Here is a 12,229-nt window from a genome sequence, read left to right as displayed (position 1 = left end):
TGATTGTATTGTTTTTAGTTATAATCTGTGTACTCATCCATAGCTTTGAAAATATGCCATGTAGTTGCAAAGTGTAATGTGGTATGAAATGAATTTATGGAGAGGCAAACAATGGAGTATATGACTCAGCAAATCTAACCTAAAAACTCAGCAAAACTAAGCACAAAACTCAGTAAAACCAAGTTTGATCAGTATACGATGCCATATGATTAGTATAGGATGCCTCGCCTGAATATAGGCATTGAAGCAAAGCTGAAACTGAAGCAGATAATATATCATAAACAGGGTATAAGTTGAAACATAACTAAAGTGAAGCTGAGACTAAAGCCAAAAATTAAAACAAGGCTGAAAACTAAAGCCAAAAGCAAAGGAATATTAAAACTGATAGTAAGGGCTGCAAACAAAGCAAGCATTGCTAAAAATATCAGCTAAATGAGATTGAATATTAAAACTGATAGTAAGGGCTGCAAACAAAGCAAGCATTGCTAAAAATATCAGCTAAATGAGATTAGTAGGGGCTGCAATGGAGTACAAGTCAGCTAAATGAGATTAGTAGGGGCTGCAATGGAGTACAAGGCTCAGATTATAGCTATATTATCAGTATACGATGTCTCGCCTAAATATTGTAATTGCATTGAAGATTGCCTACGCATAATAGTTGCCTCATCTAAAAATCACATGAGCAATCTAGATTGCAATCTCATCATGGTAAGCCTTATCTAGACCAATACAATTACAGTATAGGCTGCATTAACAAATAACATGAGCAATCCTCATTGCCTATCCCCAAAAAATCCCAAAGTGACTTATGAGAATAGTTATAACCTGTACACAGATGAGACACCGCTGTTTGAGATAATGCCCATTCCAGTACATTACGTAGCATTTCTCATGTATGGAACCAAGTTTAGCGGATAGCCATCCATTTCCACACTAATGTCCTGCAAACGATATATAAACTCTGCAAATAGATAAGATAACATAAAAGGGACATAAGGAACTGCTCAGGCCTGGTAATACTACTCAACAAAACAATGATTTATGAGGACATTAGGTCAGAAGGTTGTTTGATGATCAGCAAATATAGCCAGCCAAGACAGGAATAAGAAACATGATAGGTAGCAGTTGCATCATGCACATAAAGTAAAGGTGTTGTCTCACGATATTACAAGATTATAACATGTTCATAACTTGATTATAAATACGGCCATAAAAGTGCAAAAGTAGGTAGGAAACAAATCCATTACCCAATATAGTGTCCACTACGGCAAATCATCGCTGGCAAATCCATTTTCACGAATAATCTTCTCTATGAAAAGTTTCTGCGCATTTTTCATCTTGATAATAAACCGCCTAGATTCTGATTCATTGTCATATAGAAAATCCAGAACCTTATCCAGTATTGGCTCAGAGAAATCAGCCTCATGTGCAGATAAAGCCTTGGCCATGCGATCAGTCCAATATAAAATATGTTGGTTTTGGATTGAGTGGGACATGGACTCGATGAGTTCACGCATTAGTGAATCATCATCTCTGGCCTTGCCACCCTTTCTTTTTGAATGAGGTTTGACATTGGATGCAGAAGTTACCCCGCTAGCCGACTTCACATTTTGAGAGTGAGGGTTAAGCTTTTCAACACTTGGTGTTTCAGCCTCAAAATGTGAGTTGGGGGTCTCAACGTTATAATTTTCACAAAGATTGACCGGATCCTCAGAAAATTCAAGAGGCCGACTAGAACCAAGTTTCTTACTCACATCTTTGGCATAATTTCCCCTTGCTTGGTCATCACCAACAATCGTACACAAATCATCATAGTGAGTGAGAGGCGTGTTCAAGTACTCCTTCAACTTTGAGCTATTGCACTTATTATCCTGTGTAGTAACTAAATTTAAGAAAAAATTGCTCGCTACATAAAATTGTACGCAAATAATGCAAGATAAATACACTGTGTACCAATCGATACCTTTGTCCACATATCAAATGAATCTGGATCCATGGTCACTATTTTTTATGCCGGATCAAATCCAACACCACTCATGTTCATCACAGTTCACATATCAAAAACTTGCTCTTCAAGCTCTTCATATGGTTCATCACATTCTCCTTTGTGAATTCAGTTCCACATTGCATATGGTTCATCACATTCTCCTTTGTGAATTCAGTTCCACATTGCTTGTTAACTTCATCTGCGGCCACTTTGTATGCATGCATTTTAAAATCAGTTCCACATTGCTTGTTAACTTCATCTGCGGCCACTTTGTATGCATGCATTTTAAAAATTTTATCAATCTTGAGGCCATCTCTTGCTAATTGAGCAAGAACAGGGATTAGAACATCATCATGCATGGCATTCCAATACATGTTAGGCACATCCCTAGTGTTTGGAGGCTTGTCTATAATTGTTGAGGCCAATCTTATTTTAGCAACTGCTTTCTTCTTTTTTCGGGATGGCGACATTGCCTCGGCATCAACTTCAATAACCCTCTTTGACGAACGACTCTCTCCAGATTGGGCAGCACTGTTATGTGGGCTAGGGGTTGCATGGAATGTATGGTGGCTAGTAAGCATGTTCATGTATGACGGAGGTTGCTGAGTCATATATGAGAAATTATTGTCGTAAGGAGAGTAAGATGGAAACGGAGGGGGGGGGGAGCAGAGAAGGGTGCACGAGGGAATGACATGAAGTTCATGTTCAAGTTTGAAGGAGGAGCTACAGGGGTTTTAGGGGAGGGAGTGGCATCACAATCATCATTTCTATCACCAAACTCAGCCATACTTTAAAGGATGAGGTCCTGTTACAATAAAATCACATAGTGAAAATATGAAGAACAAAGCTCATGTTAGACCAAAGGCACATAATGCAAAGATAAAATCAAACCACCATTGACAAACTTAATAAATACAACAAGTCCCGACGACAAACTTAAGAAATACAACAATACTGGAAATACTAATACGTCAATTACAAGCCAGATTCGGTTGTGTCCCCACCACGATATTTATTACAATAGTCTAGCCACATAGCACTTGTAATGTCATCCCTCTTCTCTTTCCATTCATTCCTTGAATCTCTTTCTTCTCTTTGTGTTACATTTTGAGAAAAGTCAACAAGATTGGCATCTTCCCCCTCAGTAGCTATTTCTACATCGTCATCATCAATGGTAATGTCCTCATTTAATAAGTCATCGCCCGGGTCGACTATAGCAATGTTTAATTAATAAGTTATCCTAGCAAGTATGAAATACAACAATGTATATGAGCTAGGATAAGCAATATGAACAACAAGATATATCCTAACAAAGAGATATAGGCAATGTATGTGCAAGGATATATAAACTCAAGGGTAAACAATCTAAACTAGATAGTGGGCAATATAATCAACAAGCAATATACAAAGGCGATATAAGATATGAACATAAAAGTAAGTGCGCCAATGCAATCACAAACAAGCAATATGATTACGGAGTTCGGTCCCCACGACCTACGTCTCCGCTCCTCACCTCGAGGAGATCTCCACTATCACAACCGGGTTTTCTACGTTCACCCGAACAACGTTTACACCTCACAATACAATCACTATGTAATCACACCTCACACACTAAGTGTTGGTCCTAGCCCGTGTCCTCCTCCTCAAGTGCTCGGTTACAACCTCTCCCTAGGCACGTCAACCGACACCACTCATCTTGGATTCGACCCCGTCTCTCACCACACACTTCTCTCGGTGTACAAGTGTATTACAAGTGAATCCTCACAATTAGGCACAATATGACAAATAATTGTTCTCTCTAACAAGGTGAGAACTCAATTAAGCACAACTCTTTGTCACAAACCCACAACCCTAAATTATACTATGAATGTAAATACAATAAGCTCAATAGGTTATGTGTGAACAAAGAGATAAAACAATATAAACCCAATATGAAATCTAGCTTATGAAATTAAGAACAAACTTATAAAATGCTAGAATTGAGTTTAAGGAAACTTCTCTATAGATGACAAGAGAGAGGGAGAAGAATGAATGCTCAAACACCAAGGATGATCTCCACTTGCTCTTGTGAAATTTGCTCCACAAACCAAACTCTTGTAAATGCTTAAAAGTTTTTTAAACAAACACTAAAAACAAACTTAAACCCTTGATTAAAACTTTCTTAAACTTGTTTTAAAACTCTCTTGGATTTGCTTGAAAGAAAACAGCAATGGGGTATTTATACCCACACAAAAACTCAGTCAAAAACCCCAAGCCAAAAGACAGAAATAGCCCCAGCAACGATAATAAAACTAGCTGTTGGAAGCTAAAAAAGCTGTCGTCGGTCGACCGAAAATTTCATCGGTCGACCGATGGAGCTCTCGGTCGACCGGACCGGTCGACCGACAGACTCTCTGTCGCCCAGTGAACACATGAATTCAGGATTGGTTGACCGGTGCGGTCGATCGAAATCTGATACACTTAAAACAAGTTTTTAAAGCTATTTTTGAGACTTTTGAAGATGTGTTAAAAATAACAAATGAAGTCCAAAAAATATGAAACTTTGGGAAAAGTATATAAACATGTAAGTGAACATGTTACAAAAAGAATTTTCGAAATTGCATTTCCCATTTGTGAAAAATCATCATTTTGCAAAATAGTTCAAAACACGAAAATGTAAACATTGTGAAAAATCATCATTTTGCAAAATAGTTCAAAACACGAAAATGTAAACATGTGAAATTTGATATTTTTGTTAAACCATGTTTTGAAACTTTGCACAATGATTATAAAGACTTAATAAAAAATGTATATGATTATTGTTAAGTCCAAAAACAATGAATACCATATTTTCACAAAATTGCATATTCTATGCAATATTTTCAAAAACACAATTGTAAATATGAAATATGTGATTTCATATTTATAAACATGAAAACCCAAAACATATGTATGTATATATATAAACTATATATATATATATATATATATAGAAACCAAAACTTGTGTATATATATATAACTATATATATACAAAGAACAATAAAATGTGTGTGTATAGATAATTGAGCTTAGAGTACTTAACACACATAATATAAATCCTAAACTAATTCCGCTAACCTCCATTGGATATGATCGTTGAAGCTCTATTCCATCCATCCTCCAACAACGTTGTTTGTCTATAATACATAGGAAAAGACAAATACTAGACAAACAACATTAGTAGTAAATTATTTGTAAATCATCATCAAAACAAGAAGGCCAACAATCTCCCCCTTTTTGATGATGACAAACAATTTACAAAAAAGATATATGCATGAAAGAAAATGAATATATAAATTATAATTCACATGCATATAAACAATAAAAATGTATACTCACAATATTTCTCCCCCTTTGACAACATCAAAAAGGGGACAAAAGAATTAAGAGAGCGGAAGCTCCCCTATCAATAAGCATAGGTGAGTATAAAAAGAATATATTTAGGGATTGCTCCCCCTATCAAAAACCCATATAGAATATATGCAATGAAGATCATGACAAACATATGTGAGCAAGCATAGATGGAAAATATGCTAAACACAACTCACATACATAAAGACAATGAGAACACATATGAATATATCAATGTGAAAGAAGTGTCTCATTTGCACAAAAAATATAGAAACCATATAAAAGAATAGATTTATGAAATCAAAGAAGAGGAACATGAGAGTCATGCAAAAAGTTTTCAAATGAAAACAAATCAACCAAAAGAAATCATAAATCAAGATTTGAGTCCAAAACCCATGTTTGATCAAAAATAGAATCTCCTTTGTGGGATTTGATCAAACCACATATGGAATACATTATAAGGCACGAATAGATGATCCATGAGCACAAACATATAAATATCATCATATAAGTGAAATATAATGAATTCAAAGCAACAAATCAAAACAAAATCTTTAACAAAAGAATTTCAAGAGAGGCAACAATATATCAAGCTCTTAAGCTTGTTCTAACCCATATAATCATTCTAGCATCCGGTAAACATGATTTGGGAATAAACACCCAATAAACCCGGAGGGTTATATAAATGCAAACCTCTCATTAAAGCAAAACCAATGATCATGAAAACAAAAGAATTTAGCCAATAAAAAAATTGTTTTCATAAAAGTTTAAAATGCATTTTTCAAAACCAAGAAAGAAAAAAAATAAAAACACTAAAATTCTTGGTTTAAAAATTATTTTGGCACCCAAACATTCTTGGTGCCGGATTGTTTAGGGACATGACCCCTATCAATAAAGCTCAAAGCCCTAGGGTTATGAACCCTCTTAGGCACATATGGTGCACGAACACGGTCAAAACAAAAATTGTGTAAATGACCTTTCCGATTACAATTAGTGCAATGAAAGAGGCCCATTTGATTTTGTTGACCATAAACATGTGCACGAGAAACATTAGAAACATTTGCAAACATGGATGATCTTTTAAAACTATTTTGCAAATGTGAAACTCTCTTTAAATCAAAACAAAATTTGGGCAAATGACCAAATCGACCACAATGATCACATTTAAACACATGAGCATGCTTATGATGAACATGATGAGTATGTGCATGTGTATGTGAAAAATGTGATGATGAAGCTTGATGAGATGCACAAGAAGGATTAATATGAGCCTTAGAGGGTTTTTGTGCATCATAGCAAAATCTAGCAAGATGGCCTTTACGACCGCAATTTGTGCATTTGTAGACTTTACTATACATGTGTGCATGATGAATAGAATGTTTAGATGTTTCAGCATGAGATTTAGCACACATGTCCATAAGCTTGTTATTATTGACAATGCATGATTTAAGAGTTGAATCTAAAGATGATATTCTATTTTTTAATATTATTCAACTCATCATTAGGCACATATGCATTAGCATTAGAAGTAGAACATAAAGAATTAAACTCATTTCTAATGTTCTCTACTTCTAATATGGCATTGTTCTTAGCATGAGATAAGCTAGAAATGGATGAGGTCAATTTTTTATTTTCCAAATTTAATAAGTCATTGTTTTCTTTAAGCACAATATTTTCTTTTGCAATGATATCAAATTTGGAACCTAGCAACTCATGATCGGATTTCAAATTAACATGCTTGCTTTTCAAATCTATAAAATTATTATGCAACTTAGTATAGGCATGCATTAATCTATCATATGCACAAGCGAGTTCATTGATGGATATATCACTATCGGATTCCGAATCGCTTACCACACTAGGGCTATCGCCTAGTGGCCGTGTGCATGATGATGCTCCACACTCACTTGAAGAATAATCCTCCAAACTACGTTGGATTTCCTCCAAGTTGCCTTGATGTGCTTCTATGAATTTCCATAAATTGTAAGCACTATCAAAATGAACAAATTTGTTAGAAATGGATGAGTCAAAAGCATTAAGCAAAAATTCTAACAAACGCTTGTTCGTTGAAAATATTTTCTTATCATGATTGCTCCACTTGGATATCTCCAAAGTGGGCACAATATAAGCATAATCAATAACTTCCCATAAGTCGATATTTCTAGATTCAACAAATAGTTTAAATCTAGAAGCTCATTGTGCATAGGGGAAATTAATGAATTTAGGAGCAACATTTGATTCATAGCCTAAACGAAATATATTCATATTCATGATATATATGTGAAAATATGCAAGCAAGACTAATGTAATCATAACTAGATTAGCACAAATAAGATAACTTGGATCTTTAACTCAAGGTGGTTAGACCTTAAATCAAAGAACACCAAGCTCTGATACCAATTGTTAGACCCTAGAGGGGGGGTGATTAGGGTCTTATGCTAATCTAATCCGATTAAATGCCAATTAAAACTAATTAACAAATATATTCTTGCAAGATAGATATACAAAGAGTTATGTGCAAGAATATGCAATATACACAAGGTGATATATCCTATATGATAGAAATATATGCAAGGATATATAAACAATAAGATATATCCTAACAAAGAGATATAGACAATGTATGTGCAAGGATATAAAACTAACAAGAGGGGTAAACAAATTAACTACAAATGTGATAGGGCAAAATGATCAACAAGCAATACACAATGGCGATGTAAGATATGAACATGAAAACAAGTGCGCCAATGCAAACACAAACAAAGGATATGTTTACGAGGTTCGGTCCCCACGACCTACGTCCCCGCTCCTCACCTCGAGGAGATCTCCACTATCACAACCGGGTTTTCTACGTTCACCCGAACAACGTTTACACCTCACAATACAATCACTATGTAATCACACCTCACACACTAAGTGTTGGTCCTAGCCCGTGTCCTCCTCCTCAAGTGCTCGGTTACAACCTCTCCCTAGGCACGTCAACCGACGCCACTCCTCTTGGATTCGACCCCGTCTCTCACCACACACTTCTCTCGGTGTACAAGTGTATTACAAGTGAATCCTCACAATAAGCACAATATAAATCAAATGATTTGTTCTCTAAACAAGGTGAGAACTCAATTAAGCACAACTCTTAGTCACAAACCCACAACCCCAAATTATACTATGAATGTAAATACAATAAGCTCAATAGGTTGTGTGTGAACAAAGAGATAATAAAAGTACCAATCGATACCTTTGTCCACATATCAAATGAATCTGGATCCATGGTCACTATTTTTGATGTCGGATCAAATCCAGCACCGCTCATGTTCATCACAGTTCGCATATCAAAAAACTTACTCTTCAAGCTCTTCATATGGTTCATCACATTCTCCTTTGTGAATTCAGTTCCACATTGCTTGTTAACTTCATCTGCGGCCACTTTGTATGCATGCATTTTAAAATTTTTATCAACCTTAAGGCCATCTCTTGCCAATTGAGCAAGAACAGGGATTAGAACATCATCATGCCTGGCATTCCAATACATGTTAGGCACACCCCTAGTGTTGGGAGGCTTGTCTATAATTGTTGACGCCAATCTTCTTTTAGCAGCTACTTTCTTCTTTTTCCGGGATGGCGATATTGCCTCGGCATCAACTTCATTAACCCTCTTAGTCGAACGACTCTCTCCAGATTGACAATTACTGTTATGTGGGCTAGGGGTTGCATGGAATGTATGGTGGCTAGTAAGCATGTTCATGTAAGACGTAGGTTGCTGAGTCATATATGCAAAATTACTGTCGTAAGGAGAGAAAGATGGAAATGGAGGGGGTGGGGGAGGGGGAGCAGAGAATGGTGCACGAGGGAATGGCATGAAGTTCATGCTCAAGTTTGAAGGAGGAGCTACAGGGGTTTTAGGGGAGGGAGTGGCATCACAATCATCATTTCTATCATCAAACTCGGCCATACTTAAAAGGATGAAGGACCTGTTACAATAAAATCACATAGTGAAAATATGGAGAACAAAGCTCATGTAAGACCGAAGGCACATAATGTAAAGATAAAATCAAACCACCATTAACAAACATAATAAATACAACCAGTCCCGACGACAAACTTAAGAAATACAACAATACTGGAAATACAAATATGTCTATTACAAACCACTAAATATGAAATATGTGATTTCATATTTATAAACATGAAAACCCAAAACATATGTATGTATATATATAAAAATATATATATATATATATATAGAACAAAACTTATGTATATATATATATATAACTATATATATACGAAGAAACCAATAAATGTGTGTGTATAGATAATTGAGCTTAGAGTACTTAACACACATAATATAAATCCTAAACTAAATTACGCAAGCTAGATCTTGATCTTCAATAAGCTCTTCTAGGTAATCTCGTGGATGAAGCTTTAACTTGGATCTTGAACTTTGAATAGCAAGGCTTCACCGACATTCCGCCAACCTCCTTTGGATATGATCGTTGAAGCTCTATTCCATCCATCCTCCAACTACGTTGTTTGTCTACAATACATAGGAATGTACAAACACTAGACAAACAATATTAGTAGTAAATTGTTTGTAAATCATCATCAAAACAAGAAGTCCAACACCCCTGTGCTCATTTAAATGGTAACATACACCACGATAAGGGAAGATGAAGCCAGGCATGGTGGTGTACCCCGCATCGTACAAATAATATTTGCCTACAATTATAAACAACACTTTATCATAAATAATTAAATTCTTTGTAAATTACAATTGAATATCCATTTTTGTCATTAATGAGTAATTACCATCGTAGACTCTCAGGCCATGAGGTTGAGGTCTTGAAAGTGCATCTTGTAGTACTCTATAATCATTTGCGGACCCCTCCCAACAGGCGAGAACATACGAAAATAACTTATTTGGGGTGCAGGCGGCTAGAACATTTTGAGTCACACCTTTATGGCCTCTAAAGCGGGCCACAAGGCTAGCGGGAAGCATAGCGTCAATGTGGGTCCCGTCTATCATGCCAATGCAATCCTATATAATGTTAAAAATTTACTATTATTTAATAGGATAACAATTTAACTTCTGTAGATCATGGTATGTTCATGAGTGCATTACCTTAAAATAAGGATAGTACAAAGGATTGCTTGTAATCTCTGGCGCCAATTCCTTTGGTACTTGCTTCAAGAACCGCCGCCGTATACAACCAACTGCTTCTAGACATTTGTTAAAATATCTAGAAATTGTTTCTCCTGATCTTATGAAATGTGATCTTACTATTCTATTTTTTGTTTTATGTCCTAATACATTAAGAAACATGAGCAATTGTTCATCAACTTTAACATCACATGAATCCTGTAGTAGGCCCGTCCCTCTCATTATTCTGACAAGATTTTCAAATGCACGTGACCTCATTCTAACATAGTCTCTACAGCTGTGACTATAGCCAGCAAATACGCGGCATATATGGGCATTCCTAGACTCTATTTTCTATTTTTCCCCTCCCTATGGTGATAGGTGATAGATTTTCTTCTACAACGCATTCTCATTACACATGTCAACACAGTCACGATGGCGGACATAGTAGCATTACTCGATATCCTCATTAACACTTCGTCATCAATATCTTCCATCTATAATGAGTGCAAAATACATTCTTATACATAGACAAATGAACTAAATTGAATTTTTAATTCTAAAACTTTTAGCGGATATTCAGTATAGTAAAATTATATAACTACAACATAATTTCTTATTATCAACCACGATCTCATATTTTAAATAAAATCATACTGTTGCCATATTTTGAGCTAGCCTACATATACACAGAAGACATCAGCAAGTAAAGATAAACATCTAAAAGGGTAAATATAGAAAACAAAATTGACTATTACAAAAATTGTGGGGAGTAAACCCTAATTTGGCGTATATTTAAAAAAATCAGTAAAAGTATACCCTAAACTTTGCCATAAATTTACTCAATTTTTCTGACAATTCCAAAACTCAGACTTATCTAAAAGAGGCCTACAATTAGTAAGTAAATAGTGACAATTTATAAAAATCATATAAAATAAAAAAATTAGAAAACGCAATGAAGGCTGTACCTTATCGTCGGTGTGGAGTAGACCCCGATGATCAAAGGATGAACTTGAACCCCTAAACCAGAGATCAAGGCGTCAGATCTGAAGTTCAGATCAGAGAGGAGTTTCGACTACACCCGAATCAGAGAAGATCGCCTCCATTAACGAAGGCGACATGCACTATGAAAACCTCCATCATCAGAAAATCAAAGACTTGTAAAACCCCAACATCAGAAAATTCCTTTTGAATTCAAGGGCTACGCTTCATCGAGGAGATAATCAAGGTTTTAATCGACCATTCTAGATCGATTTGCTGCCAATTGTTGCGGAGGCTCCTTGATTTTTCTATTGAATCGGTGCGAAACGGAGGAGGGAAAGGTAGAAGAGAAGAGGCAACGAGAAGATGAGGCGGTGAGGGTATCGAGTACGGGTCAGGGCTCTTCACGTGAAGAGAAAAGGAAAGTCGCTGAGCTGGAAGCGGGTGTCAGATTTCTAGCCCAATTCCACTCAAAAAGAACGGAAATTGTGTCTAAAAAATAAAACTATTTGTCAGGTTTTTGGCAAACCTTTTCTTAAAAAAATTAGGAAACAAACGCAGTTTTTGGAATAAAAAAAAGTCCTAAAAGTTGTTTTTTGTTCCAAAACTACAGTTTTCCTATAATATTGGCCCAACCAAATAGCCCCTAAATAGACAATGATGAACCACTTTATTAAATTTTTGGGAAAATTGTTTGGAGTAACTCAAAATAATTGGGCCATGCATCCTCACCCCCGACCCAAGAATCATAAC

This window comes from Asparagus officinalis, chromosome 8 (genome assembly GCF_001876935.1).
Source record: "Asparagus officinalis chromosome 8, Aspof.V1, whole genome shotgun sequence".
Lineage (NCBI taxonomy): Eukaryota > Viridiplantae > Streptophyta > Magnoliopsida > Asparagales > Asparagaceae > Asparagus > Asparagus officinalis.
This window is presented reverse-complemented; position numbering follows the sequence as displayed.